Below are 15,489 nucleotides of genomic sequence, written 5' to 3' on the forward strand. Positions count from 1 at the left end.
TTTAATTTATTGCGTTTTTAGTTTAATATGTATGTAATATATGCTTATGTTAACCAAATAAGTAAATATTAATAATAAAATTTTCAGTTTTATAAAATGAACCCATCTTTTTCATCCAATATCTTACCAGCTGAACTTTGTGATTGACGAATATGCTCGTCATGGCTCGATTGTGGCGACACAAAACGGTGCGCACTCTTAAACGAGAGCGCCACAGTTAACTGGTTAACTTGTGGGGATTCATTTAACTTATTTAACAGTTAATTTTTATGTTGAAGCAACATTCCTTTGATTTTCTTTTCCAACCCACGCTTTCTTGCGAGAATGTTAATAAGCTAATGCGCGTGTATTTAAATGAGTTAGAAAATAGTAGTATATAAGGGAAGATAATTTTAGAGCGTGTATGCCTGTTTGAAGGCCACGTTTCTACCTTGAATTTCTATCAAATACATTCCTGTGGTGTTGAGCGCTTCTAGCCATTCCGCTTGTTTACGCCGACTTTTGCGAGTCAAAAGTACTTTTCAGTGTTGAATGAAATTGTAATTCTAGCCAAAGCTCCAAATAAGATGAGCTCCGTTTTTTAACTTAATTATATTTCATTAATTTAACAATGAAAAAAAGTTTTAATTTAATTTTAAAAAATTGCAATTGTTTGTTTTTTATTCAATTTCTACCAGAAGAATTGGTTGGTTGGTCAGTTGAAAGTTGTGGAGACATTAGGTTATTTGGTAGCAGGAGATGTGAAAAAGGAGCAATGCCCTGGTCGGGACTCGAACCACGGGCCTCTCGAATATGCGTCGAGTGTGCTGGCTGGCCATTACACCATGAAGACATGCTAAGAATGCGGGAGAAATATTTTATATATTCCTTCTTTTAAAGGGTGGCTGGGGTTTAGAGGACCCACTCGCCAAATCCTGGTGGTGGAGAATCATCATCCATCACCTTTTTTGAGTTCGGTCGCCATTGAAGAGTCATTAGGTTAATTTGAAGCAGGAAGACGTGAAAAATGAGAAATGCTGTCCCCAAAACTCGAACTACGGACCTCTCGAATACGCGTCGAGTGTGCTGGCCACCACGAAGACATGCTAAGAAGGCGGGAGAAATACCTTATAAGGTAACACAAAGACTACCAGCTTTTCGGAATTTCTGCGAGAAGAGTTGGCTGGTTAGTTGAAACAAAGAATTTGTAGAGAATCTCCCTACATATTCTTTGTTTGAAGGGAACACAAAAACTACCAGCCTTTTGGAAATATCTTCATGGAGATTCTACGGGAAATTGAAACTGGCTTACACTGAAATTACCTATAGGATGCCCATGTGGGAAACCAGTAGAACTTTATTCATAATACCTGCTTGTGTAACTGGCTTTAGAAAGAACTTTAAAAAGTGTCAAACGTGAGGTCTAAACATATAGCCGCAAAGAGGAGATTGTGGTTAGTGACTGACTGCCGTACCGAAGGACCCGGGCTCGAATCCCACAGAAAGCAGGAATGATTGTGAATGCATAGTCTTTCCGGCACAGGGGAACTCCAAATATATGACGACCCGAAAGTCCTGGCGTGTGCCTTGGTGGTAGAGAAGAGGGATGGGAGATTCCCAGAAAACTGGAATAGAAGTCTAACATCCTTGAGGCTCTGACAACCATGAAATAGGGACTCGACAACAAACCACATAAGGTCTTGTCGATCGTCAGGCCTGTCCTGTTGTGTACTTTCTCATTTTTTGTAATTTCTTTTAGTCCCTATTAGTTCTTTCAAGAGTTTTTTTTTTTTTTTTAATTGGCAGCTAATTATCTTATTTTGGCATCGCATCAATTTCTACAAGTTCTAAAAATTCTTTCAGCAATGTACGAGTATTCGAAGTTTTCGGAAATACCGAGAAGGGGAACTCTTTTCCTAAATGCCATTTCCTCGTAATTCGTATACTTGGACAACAATCGGTCTAATTCGTAGAAGTAGATGGCTATCGCCCCTTGTTTGAAGGATGACAAAGTGTGGTAGGGGAAAGTTTTGTTAACAAACGAAGTTTGACAGCAGTCAATTACAAGATAAGACTAGGAAGATAAACTAGTATCTTTTTCCGTTTTCTTGTTAGGGGAACGGGGAAGAAACACGTATATCTTGGATTCGCCAGAAAAGAAACATCAAAGAAATATGTTAGGTGGTTGTGTAGGACTTAAAAAGAAGCTCTAAAATTTTAAAGAAATTTTGGCTATTATTTGTTAAATACTTGATTAGTTTTCGTAAGTTAAGGCACTCAATCGAAAAATCAAAGAAAATTTAGATTCAGTTTTCTATCTCTCTTTACTTTAGTAAGATTTTTAAAGTTTAATTAATAACTAATTGAAAACCTTTTGTAGGAAGAGAAAATGCGTCATTGCCAAATTTTCTCCAAAATAGTTGCGTTATCGCATGTTTATTATCGTTATTATTTAAACATCAAGTTACGCTACTGATTTAATCTATTAATGAGATAAATTCTTCTTATTCTACTGTAATTTTCTTGTTTTTTCTAATATAATCAGAAACTATAGCTCTGAGTGTTAATCCAATAGCAGACAGCAACCTTTCAAACAGATTTTTACTGTCACTTGCGAGTTGAAACGAGAATTTAAAATTTGATAACAGGATAAAAAAGAACAATACTTTTGAAGTTTATTAGCAAATTCCCTGAGGTTATATAACCAAAAATGAAGCTCATGCAATAAGGTTTATTACAGACTTTTCGAAATTAGCAGTACAATAGCGACTTTTTAGAATTACAAAAGCATTCCGTTGTTTTGAAGCGACGCCTGTGAATTTTCATTGTTTTTAATCTTAAAATAATTTAACAAGAAAAGCTATTGGATTTCCCGACGACAATCGCCACGAAACTTAAGGAGTGGTGAACCCAAAGCAAATCAATTTTCAAGAGTGAACAAAACACTAAATGCAAAAACGTGGCATTTCTCAGTCGCTCCAACTCCCAAAACGGACGTATATAATATCAATGCGCTTACAGTTTTTTCAGCCATAATTAGGGGGACATCAGAAGCGGCTCTAACAGGGAACGAGGTAAAGCCAAAGAACGTCAATACATATTTTTTGATAAGGCATCTGCTCAGTCAGCTGAACGTAAAGGGACGGCGCTCCCAGTAACCCAAGAATTTTTTTGGAATATCGAAAAATATCTGTTCAGACATTTGCTGTTTTCATCGATTCATCCCTCCCTCCTTGACTACGACTACGACTAGTTTTCCTTTAACTACGACTACTTTTTCGTGCCATTAAAAGAAATACAAATGAAGCTAGTTCCATTCATTCTATATAGAATTTTCTTTCAACTTCATCAAACGATATAATAAGCTGACGTAATTTATAAATACTCTCTGAAAATAATTTCGAATGACTACGAAACCCGACGAATGCTCGATTAGTTCTCTCTTCAGAAAGAGGAATTAAAATAAATGAAAGGCCTACGAGCTGCCCTAGCGGTAATAGCCGCTAAACTCTGGTAGTTCGGTCTGGGGCTCGAATCCCAGCGAACAGGCTGGCTGCATAGGCGTTTTCGTGAGTTTCCCCGTATGTAACATGGATACGAGCCAGTTTCCCTTAAAGAGTCCTCCCCGGAGCATACCTTCCCTTCCGTGTAGTGCTTAACAGTGGAGCACGTATTAATATAGAAACAGATAAAATTATCAACCATTTTTGTGTACAAGTGACTGAGTATTTGAAACGTATTCTCAAAAGTTCAAATTTTATGATATATAAATAATTTATATCTAAAATAATATTAATTCTATATATATGTAATTTTTATTGTATGTAAATCCCGACGTATCTAAATCATGTTTTCGAGACTTGAAAAACACTAGCTGATTTACGTCGATCGGAAGAAACTGAAACGGAAGATATAGAATTCCACCCCACCCCCCTCTTTTTTTTTTTTTTTTCTTTTTTCTTTTTGTTCCTCCTTGTATAAAGAAAAAGAAGTATTGTAATCATTAAAATTTTCGGTTTTGTATTTCAACGAAAATATCCATTTTGATTGCTCTCGAATCCACATGAATGATTTTTTTTTTTTTTTTTTTTTTTTTTTTGCTTGACATCTGTACGTACAAACAGAGTATAAGACCCTTTTTTCGAAAACGAATAGTAAAATGAATTTAAAATGGATTCTTCTTTGTGACATCTATACGTACGTGCATACGTATGTATGTATCTTGCATAACTCATAAACGATTCACCGTAGAACATCGAAATTGTATAATTTAATCGTAGCCATAAAAAAAATAAAAAAAGAACCATACGCTATTGGCAGCGGGATGCCTTCACAGAGCGGCCTATTCGTAAAGGTGTAAATGGCCATAAAAGAAAGCCATCTGGTGACCGCATCAGACTTTTTTTTTTCATACCTTCACAACAGTACTCTACCCAAAGGAGCCTTTAAGAACAATTTTCAGTTTGAGAAAGACGGCTCTGGTAAACCATTTTGCCAAGACATTGTTATATGTAAGTATAATTTTCATCTGTTTTAAACATCAGAACAGGAAACTATGTTTACAGCAGCACCTTTTCAGTACCTTGACGTGAAGTGATATGAAGCATATGAAGACTGCTTTTCGTGTTAGAGATCTTTTTGAAATGCAGATATTTTTATAACGGCGCCTTGGCATTAAAGTGCTGGAACCTTTATGCTCCTACACCATTATGAAAGTCTGTGTCTTCGCGAATATTGACCAATACAAAGGTGCCTCCCCATCTTTACGAATAGGCCGCTCTGTGAAGGCATCCCGCTGCCAATAGCGTATGGTTCTTTTCTGAATGACAGTTCTCAAGCGCCTGGTGAGCTTACACACGGCTTTGTTGTGATGTAACTTGCACTGGAGAGCAAACAAGAGATTCCAGGGAAGATTGAGGTGATGGTGTGTAATATACGAATACTTTCTTCTTCCTTTTATTGCCTAAACCCCTAACCCCCCGCAGAAACGGGCGAGTGACGGCAAAGGGAATATAAGGAAGTTTTGGATTCCCTCCTGTCACACGGTGCGTACGCTTTTGGGTGTCGCGTTGGTACCCAAAGTCAAGTGCCCGGATGTTTACCTTTTCCGCCCTCCCTTTATTTTTCGAGAGAAATCTTAAGAAGGAAAATAAGTTGAAATATAATCTGACAGGTTTTTGAAGCTAAGTCCGGGTTTTCAAGCAAAACAATTGTATGACACTTCTGATCAGGAGAAAAAGACCTTGGACATAAAATAAGATCTTATCTTTGATAAATGTCAAGGAAATTCATACCCATCATAGGATGATGTACGTAAATTGCAAATTGATGTTTCTGACAGGATCAGTTTTATGGCTTCACAGTTCTCGTAACATAAATTGATGAGTTGTTAAGTGTCTGGAGAACAGATCTTTCTGACATTGCTACGATCTCAGAAATGAGTAAAATATGCAAATTTTAGTACCAACGGTAAGAAAATGAAGCGAATGCAGTGTTACGCACAATATTCGCTAAGAGTTGTTGTTTATTAAAGCTATGTAACCACTTTTCTTATATAAATTTAAAAATTTTCGTATTTGTTTAAGCTACTACTAGTTTAAGTCCATGTTTGTCCATCTGGAAGACATTTTTACTTAAATTTGGGAAACGAAATTTTCTCTGAATAATTTTCAAATACGTAAATCTGTTTCTGTCGTCTGCCGTGTTTATTAGCATAATAGTCACACTCTTTTTGCCATAAAAGTCTAGGTGCGACTATTATGCGACTACTACATGATATTGTACACTTTTGACCTTTTCTTTTTTTTTGGCTTCAAAACGGGGGTGAGGGCGATAATTACGCGAGTAAAAACGGTAAATACCTATGGAGAAATATTTTCATTTTTGCTTTCTTGTGCGGAGTAAAGGAAGTATTGTAATCGCGAAAATTTTCTCGTATGATATTTCAACGAAAACCTCCATTTTGACTGTTCTCGAATCTAAGGAACGCCTGTGGTGTCCACACCAGAATTTTTTTCTTTTTTTTTTTTTTTCAGTAGGAGATAGTATTTATACTTATTTATTTCCTAACATAAACATGAAGTATAGAACAAGCAAAAGACATTTATAAATACAAAAACGTAAGTGATGCCATTCACAAAAAGGGTAATGTTATTTTTAATAGTTCGCTGGCTTTGCCGCAACACCAGTACTACTACTTATGCCAAACTATCAAGATGTTTATCATCCACAATACATAAAATTTAAGGGAGACTAGCAAGACAGCACATAAGATCAAGCGACATGAGATCTTTAATTTATCCTTATGCGGCTTATAAACAAACAGTTTCTGGTGGATACGTCTCTTTGAAGGTGAGAACATGCTTTTCCGCATTACTGCTGCAAATAGCTGGTTACCGCAGTATATCAACATGGCGTAATATCTTTATTTTTATTTTCTAAATTATAAATATAGTTTCATAAAAAACTGAGAGATTTAAAAGCAATAACAGTACTTCTTAATTAGTTAAATCTTAATTTTACATTTCTGACCGTTTACCTACTTAATACAATGTATAGAACATATTATTAACAATGATTAAAGTAATATGTGTCATAACATATTCATTAGGTAACTTTTATGACTGTTTACACCATAATAATAGATAAATGACAATTTTAATGCTATACATTACGTACTCGGCACAGAATAAAGCATTTTTTTTTTATTTTTCTCTACTTTAATTTAAATTATTGAAAAGATATACCTTAGCTTGTGATTAGAATTGGGGAAACTATGGATATTGTTTCATACAATTCTGATTTCTTTTATAATTATGGTTTTTTGGAAACTGAAGAAATAAAAAAGCAGTTTTGGCTTAAATAATTTAAAATATTTAAAAACAGCATATCTTTAGAATTTCCAATGCACAGTCTCGCGTGCTGGAGATAAAAATGTCTTTTTTTCGCACAGTGCTGCCATTTCTCGCTTCGAAATTGTCGAGTTTGTTAATCAAAAATTCGTTAAAATTTTACAAAATACGAAATAGATAATAAAAGAAATTCCAAATTCGGGCTTCCAGACGCCCATATTCGAGTGGAGGAATACGTTATTCGGACTTTGTCTCTAGGTACCGTTGTTTGTTCACAGCGCGAGAAACATACATACATTCGTACAGATTCTTCATTATTTAATTTCTTTCAATATAATGCAGGACTCTAATATTTGGTGGCAACAACAATTTGAAAAGTGAAACAACGCTTATCGTGAATCGACGCAAAATGCCAAAACAGGAATTGATAGCCCCTCTGGGCAAATTGTCCCTTTGGGCTAAAATTATAAAAAAAAGGGGGAAAATTTTAATAGAAAGATTTTAATAGAAAATTAAATGATAAACTAAACGTTTTCTTTAAGATGTCAAGTAAGCAAAACTGTCTGTTTCTAAAAAAGAAGTTAAACTTTCATTGCAGTAATCTTTAAAATATATTGCTTCTTAGGTAGAAACGAAAGCACACTTTTTTTGGCTTAAGAGAGAAACAGACCGAAGCATTTTTATAAAATGAAATACTGCGTGTCTTTTAAGAGATTTACATTTTTTGATGTCACATTTGATTTTATTATGTACTACATATTTACACATTTCTTGATGCGCTGTATTTCTTCAAACTATGGATATGTAAATGACAATTCTTATATTCAGTATTTTAAATACTGAATATATTTATTCAGCAGAGAGGTTGTATTGAGCATTCGTTATTCTTTCTTTAAAGAGGTTGCGAATATTCAATATTAAGAATTTATCAGAATTATGTTTAAACGTACACAGTGTTATTAATTATATATAATTTAATAATAAAGCAAAATAAAATTATTACACATTACCTTCAATAGAAAGTAAATAAATAGAAGATTTTTCTTTCTTTGTCACCATATCGCAGTAAGGATGATATAATCTTCCTTAACATTTGAGTTGGATATTAAATTTGTTAAAATTTTAATCCATATAAATAAAGAGAAAATAAACTTTTTATGCATATAAAGATATAAAAGTAGTAGACAGTAAATAATAGAAAGTTAAAGAAAAAAAATTATGTTTAAAATATCCTAAAATACTTGAAATATCTCTAAGTAATTTCGAAATCGCACGTTTTTAGAAATTCGTCTGGTACCACTTCATTCGAACATTTCTCAACATTGAGAAATTGACGTCAACATTCATTTCATGGCAATTAAATAAGAGTGGCGTCATGATAAAAATTCGGATGACATAACCGCTTTCAGCGCACTTTTTATTCAGAAATTTCGGAGAGAAAACAAGTGGTGCTTAAACCAATTGTCTCGGTTCTTGTCGAAGTTGCGATTCGATGAAGCTTGACCAAAAATAAAAAACTAGATGCCTCTGTTTCCCAATATAGAAATTTCTTCTTCTTTTAAAAAATGATACTTGGCATGGCATGATGTGAACTGCTTCTCCGCACTGATCCATATAGTGAAACGTACTAAATGGCACTACTCACACAGCTAGATTTGTCTTTTGACTATATAAAGACCTTAGTGAAAAGGTGAACTTCATCCTGACTTAGTCCAACCAGTCTTTAAAAGAAGACATTATTCCAAGTTTTCTCTTACTTTCAAAGATAAAAGATGAAACCAGTAACTGTTGTAATTCTTGCAGCAATGTGCGTCATTATCTTCTGTTCGCTAGCATCTAGTACCCCTGCCCTTGAAGAAGCAAGACATCACCATCATCATGATCACCATGATCACCATCACGACCATCATGACCACCATCATCATGATCACCACGATCATCACCACCATGACCATCACCATCATGATCACCATGACCATGACCATCACCATCATGATCACCATGACCATCACCATCATGACCACCATGACCATCATCATCATGGCCATCATCATTGATACACTGGCATGTCTGCATTGGAACTCCAAAGAAGAAGTATTTAGCAGCTTCAGAAAATTTATTAAGTATTATTCAAATAAATTCTACGATTAGTTTAATTTTCAATTCAAAATAAAATAATTAAATTTCTTGTGTATGACTTTGCATTATTTTCCTAATAAATGAAGTGAAAATAATTTAGCTAATGCATCATAATATTTAAAACCTGGATGATTTTTAAAATTGAACCTGAATGATTTTAACACAGAAACAGTGTAGTAATGAAGAATAGATTCAGATTCAAACTTTTATTTATTTCTATGGCAAAACATGAGGCCTGTCTGCCTTGTTGTTTTTTGTTGATGTTTTCCTTCCAATCTAAAATAAACTAATATTCAATTTAGTCGGTTGGGAGAAGGCCGCGAAAATGATTCTGGAATTATATTTCATTTCGTTAGGAATGGAAACTTCGAGGAACAACAGTTGTCCAGCATTCTTACCTGCTTGGCTGTCTTGAAACAACATGTCTCAGACATCCATTACAGCTCTAATATTTTAAATTATTTTCTGTACAGTAGTTTAACATGGGATCAGTTCTTAAAGGTTTATCTCATTATAAAATATGTTACTAATAAATCATTTGTGATTACATTTAAGATTCGATGATTTTCTGTTAATCATTGTTCCAAGAAAATGCTTAAGAAATTCGAGCGAAAAAAAAATGGCTTTTTAATTAGCGTTAAATTCTATGCAAATACTTTAGAAATTCGAGTACTTCCTAATTATTTCCATGGAGGTTGATGCTAGTTAACCTCCCTTTATTATTGCTGTCTTCAACAAAACAAAACCTTGTTGATGTGTTGCCAAGTAAATAGAAACAAGGTGCAAATAATTATTTGGTTCACAGTTTTCATTAATGATTATTTAAGTACTTCGATTATTAAACTAACCATTTGCATTCCAATTTCACATTTGCTGCTGTGTTCATATAACATGGAAGAATGATTGCCAGAGCCTACTCCAAAGAGAGGTTGGAGTTCTGTTTTCCACCCCAGTTTTGAAGAAGAGCATCCTGGGGGGGGGGGCTATGAGGTTCTCCTACCACTCTCCCCCTCCAGAAAACCACATATGAGGACTTTTGGCTCGATGCATATTTAGAGTGCCCTGTGCCACACGGACACTATACATTTATAAACATCCATGTCTTCTCCGGGATTCGAACCCGGGCCCTTCGGTACAGCAGTAGGCTCCTGTAACCACTATACCGTCTGCACGACAATCTTACATTTAGAAATATGTTTAAACCTACATGTCTAACAGCATTTTATATGCGCGAATCCTTTTAAATAATTTAAAGTTGCAATTTTAGAAAATTTGCAAAAGCCTATTGCTGTTAAATAGCGTCTCAGACAGTACAACTGATTTAAATGATTTAAAGACAGCACCTTTCGTATTTTGTATCTAATGAGTTAGCTGTAGATAGTCTAACACACACGTACATCAGTCAACTTTTAATAATAGATACATTTGGTTTCATATAGCCGACGTTTGACATAATGCAAAATAAAGGATAATTTTAACCCTTTGCACTCGTTTGTCCTTTCTAAGTCTAGTATACTATTCGTATCTCCTCTTTCAAAGAGATATTAAAGTTTATTAGCGATTACACACTACCGTAACTCTTTGAAAAATCTATGTTTCCTTAGAGTTTTTTGTTGGAATGGCATAATAATGAAACTAAATATGGCTTATGTAGCAAGATATATAAACAGATATTAGACAATATTATGCCAGAAAAGAAATCCTAAAATTTATCCACGGATAGGTGTAAATTCTATTCTAAAGAAAGGGATAAAGAGCGTTTGTATAGTTATCACAAAATGATAATACAGTAAGTGGATTTCTTCATACGTTTCGTAAGGTTTATATAGTTTCAAAAAATAAAAAAATAAAAAAATAAAGCAATAAGTTGGGTTTATCTGATTATGACAAACCACTCGAGGGCTATCTGCCTAAGAAGAGAGATGCCTTTGTGGAAGACTTTTTGAGGAAAAGTGGCCCGTGGGAGAAACCATGAAAACACCCATGCAGCCAAGCCAGCCCATTTGCTTGGAATCGAACCCAAGGTTGAACTACCACTACTCAACGATTTTACCGTTCTGCCGCTGATGAGCTCCAATAAGTCTAATATGTAGTTAAAAAGAAATTGATTTTGAAAGCTAAATGTAGTTTTTGTTCAGATATTGAACAGTACAGATGGAGACTTTACATGTAAGCTGAATGTTTTTTGATAAACTTCATTCTGTAGTTTCGTAATACGTAATCTACATTTTCCCGAAAAAGTGTCGTCGAGTTGCTGGTAAGTAGATCAGAAGCGAGAAGGCTCCGAGTAGAAAGGGTTAATGTAATGTACTCTACAATTTGTAAAAGTCATTGCATTAAAAGTTAGACCATCTTTCTGGCACCATTCAGCACGTAAATTAGCATTGTATCTCTGAGATGTAGATGTGCTATTATTACCGCATTTTTTTAAATTCTATATTACTGTAAGGATCAGATACTTTTTAATAAACGTGATTTTTGTCAGTAACAAGAACGTGGAAATTTTACATTTAGAAGAATATTGCCACAGCGAAATTTTTAATTTGCTGATAATAATGATAGATCTTTGAAAAAAATTTAGTGAGTGTAAAGACTACAAATAAGTGTGGGAAAATATATTATTCTAGTGAAATTATTTGGTTCCTTCTTGTAGCATAATATATGACATAACAAAATGATAAGTATCGTATTTCTGATTAATACAGTATCGTATTTCTGATTAAGTCTCAGAAGTAATGAAGCGATTCTGTTACATTGTGAATGAGTATTTTTTGTATGCTAATATGGCGTATGCACTGTCTCAGATTTAGCTTTTTTTGGAAAATAAGACAGATTTTAAAAAGAAAACAAGAATGAGAAGCAAGAAGTATTTAATGAGACTTCTGCCTGCTAAAGGACAGGAATGGTTTCGTAGGGGGTTTTCTAATAGGACTGAGTTTGTGTTTACGTCATGCTGAACGAAAGTCCGCAATCACTCCATTGTTCGTTTATTTAGGGTTTAGTTTGGTTTATTTGATTATAATACAGCAATCGAAGGCTATCTACTTAATATTAGGGATGGATGTCTTCGTGGAGGACTTCCATGGAAAGGGAAGGGATGCATTCCTTGAGGACTTTCTAAGGGAGACTGGCTTAGTATACACGTTACGCATGGAGAAAACCTCGAAAACGCTCATTCAGCCAGCCCTTTCGCCGGGATTTGAACCTGGAACCAAACTACCAGTGTTCAGCGATTTTGCCGCTCGGCCGCTGGTGGTCTTCAGTCGTTTCAGAGATTTAGTCACGCGGGCAATCCAGAGTTTGTTTGTTTTACTTACATGAGGTAAAATACACAAAAGCTATCTCTGTAAGAAAGAGATATTTTTATAGAGGACTTTATAAGCAAAACTGGCTTATGTTTATATTACATTTAGGAAGAAGCAGGACCTAACAGAGGCAGGAAATTAAAATTATTGAAATTTTTCTAAAAACATAATTATAAACAAGAATTAATAATCTAATTCCTGCTGATCGTGGGTCTGAAAAGCATAAATCCTTCTCATTTAACTTTTAAAAAATTATCTCAATTGCTTGATTTCAAACAATAGAGCAAACAAGAAAGAGAAGAGGCAAGAAAATACTCGAGAAACCTAAAGAATGCAGATAATTCTAGCATGTGCATATTGAAAATTAGAAATTTCAGGAGCCTCGGCTATAGGTTTTCTAAGAGGTCACCTTCAGAGTAGATGGTAGATAATTGATCAAATTAAATCTTATCATTTAAATTTATTGATTCATTCTTGTTTAGCGGGTATCCGCAAGAGTCCAGTTCCACTGCTTCTTGTTTCTTTTTTGAAAAATAGTGATTTCAGTCGGATAAGTGTCCGGCTTCTGTTGAACAAGTGATACTGATAGGCAACCTATAATTAATGCAACGGTTATTTTAGAAGCTAGTAAAATTCGCTTTGGTATAAGCTACGAAATGTATGCACCATTTTGCTCCGTAAGAGGGAATTATGCGGGAAAAAACTCAAAATTTGTTTAGTGTGATTTATTTGATTACGGCAAAGTACATGAGGGCTATCTGCCTAAGGGAAGGGATGTCTTCTTTCAGGACTTTGTAAAGGAAACTGGCTCGTAAACACGTTACACATGGGAAAAACCACGTAAACGCCCATACAGCTAGCCCGTTCGTCAGGATTCGAAATCGGGGACCAAACTATTACTGTTCAGCGACTTTGTCCTCTCGGTTGCCGGTGGGTTCGGGAAAACTTGAGATATACAAAATAAATTCTTCACGAAGGGATTCCTCTTCTTGCGTAGATAACTCTCGAGTGTTTTGTCATAATCTGATATAAATAAATGAAATCTCTCATCTGGAAAAATCGATCTGTTAAAGAAGCGAAATCTCACTTATAGGCTTTAACAGTACTTCCTGAATCACTTCCTGATAAAGCTACAATGAGCTAGAATATAAATAATAGAAGTAAGGTGAAATTACATGTTTGGAAAGTTAAGTGCTTAATGAACAATATGAACAAGATACTATGTTTCAAATAATAAATGCAAGGAAAAACAAAATGGATGCATTGCTAATACAAAAATGCAAATACAAACTGCATACAAATGAATAAAAATAATCAAGGGAATATAATTTACCGAAAAATTAGTTCTTAGAGAGGAAAACTGTGTACAGCAGACGAAAAGGAAAATTATGCGAATATTTTTTTAACTTCCAAAATCTAGCGCTAAAAAGCTGGGGGGGGGAATAGGAGAGCAAATATGTTTCCTTTTATAAATCGTTTGCACGATGTATTGTCGTCATTCATTTTCTTACCTTGCATTTGTTTATTATTTCATTAAACTTTTGCGATATGTTCTTTTAAATGTATTTAGCATTTTATTTACCTATATTTATCATTTGTTTAGTTAAATTTTTAATACTTTTATTTATCTTTTCCAATTTATTTAATTTTAATTATTAGTTACTTTTTGTTTTATTTTTATTCGCCGTTCTTGACAGCCTTCCATAGGGCTCTGGCATTTCTAATTTTAAAAATTAAGCTCTTGCAGTCATACCTAACTTTCTTAGATATAACGATCCATCTCGATAACCTAATGAGAAGCTTACCCCTGCACTAGTGAATTTTGTTTATACTTTTCTGCTGAAGTTTATAACTGTCTTTTCATTCCCCTCGCTCGGAAAGAAGTATCGTAGCTTCGGACAACTATTAGCTGGAGGTCGAAGGTCATACCTGAGACCTTCACCAACATATATATTCTCGCATCGTAATTGCACTAAGGTACCAGAACACTTCAGTTATCCTAAGTTTGGCGAAATATTGGATTGGATATCTTCCTAATATGACTGCAACCCTTCATTGTGAAGTTTATTCTTTCAGTTTAAAGAAAATACGAAGTATACAGGCATACATACATAACTTCTCGCTTTAGCGAAAGAAGTTTTACGAAGCAGTTTAAACTGTGTGATAGCAATTAGAATATGCTAAAACTGTTAAAATCTGTGCGCTTGCAATGCGAATAAATCTCTATAATGCAGTTAATCGTTTCCATTATTCTAATTAATTCATCGTGAGACCTTTATAAAAGTCTTAATAAACAGAAATTATCTCTGTTGCTGATACAATGACCATGCTTAGTTTGAATGATATGCTTAGTTTAGTTGTCGTGTTAAAAAAAAAAAAAAAAAAAAAAAAAAAACAGCAATTGTACATGTAATGAGTGTAAAAAATGATAAAAATTAATATATATCTGTACTGTTGTCTAAGTAGAAATAATGCATGATTATAAAATAAATATTAGAATCTAGTGATTGCATATGTATGATTTAAAATAATAATTACATATGGCAGAACACATGAGGAAAAGAATCATTGAATTTTATTTATTTATTCGCAATCGATAAACAACGCCCACTTGCTTATCGATGATACAAGTCTGTCTATCGATGGTGAAAGATAGTCTGTGCCATCCGAAAAAGCGGCGACCTAAAAAATCTGCTTTATTTCGAAAAGTGTTGCCACTGATCGTTTTGAAATTGCAGAGTTTGTTAACAAAAAATTAAAAGTTTTACAAAGTATGAAATAAAAATAGCATTGCCAAACATTAAATATATTATTATTATATAAGGTTATGTTCTGACGTTGAACAAAGCACGCGATTTCATGTGACGTCATTGTATGTCGGAATTTTTTCGTTAATGTCAGCATTTTAAATAAATAACTGCTATTGGCAACTTTTTGTTTCAGATTAAGACACTTGACACGGTATGTTATTCTCTTATTGATATTGAGAATAGTTGTTATATTACATTAAAATTAAATCATGACATCATACGTATACGTATTATCCTAAACTGTCCAAAGGTTTTGTTTTCTGGTTTGGCAACAAAAAAAAATTTCAGTTTTTCAGTACATAGAACTTACAAATATTGCTTTGAATGTAGCCCGCTAGTTCATGATTATTATTCGATGACTGACGGAATAGCTGGCTTGTGCAGAAAAATGCTTTTATTCTTTTA

The sequence above is a fragment of the Stegodyphus dumicola genome, chromosome 3 (genome assembly GCF_044657685.1).
Source record: "Stegodyphus dumicola isolate Sdum_Otavi_A_Nest chromosome 3, ASM4465768v1".
NCBI classification, from domain to species: domain Eukaryota; kingdom Metazoa; phylum Arthropoda; class Arachnida; order Araneae; family Eresidae; genus Stegodyphus; species Stegodyphus dumicola.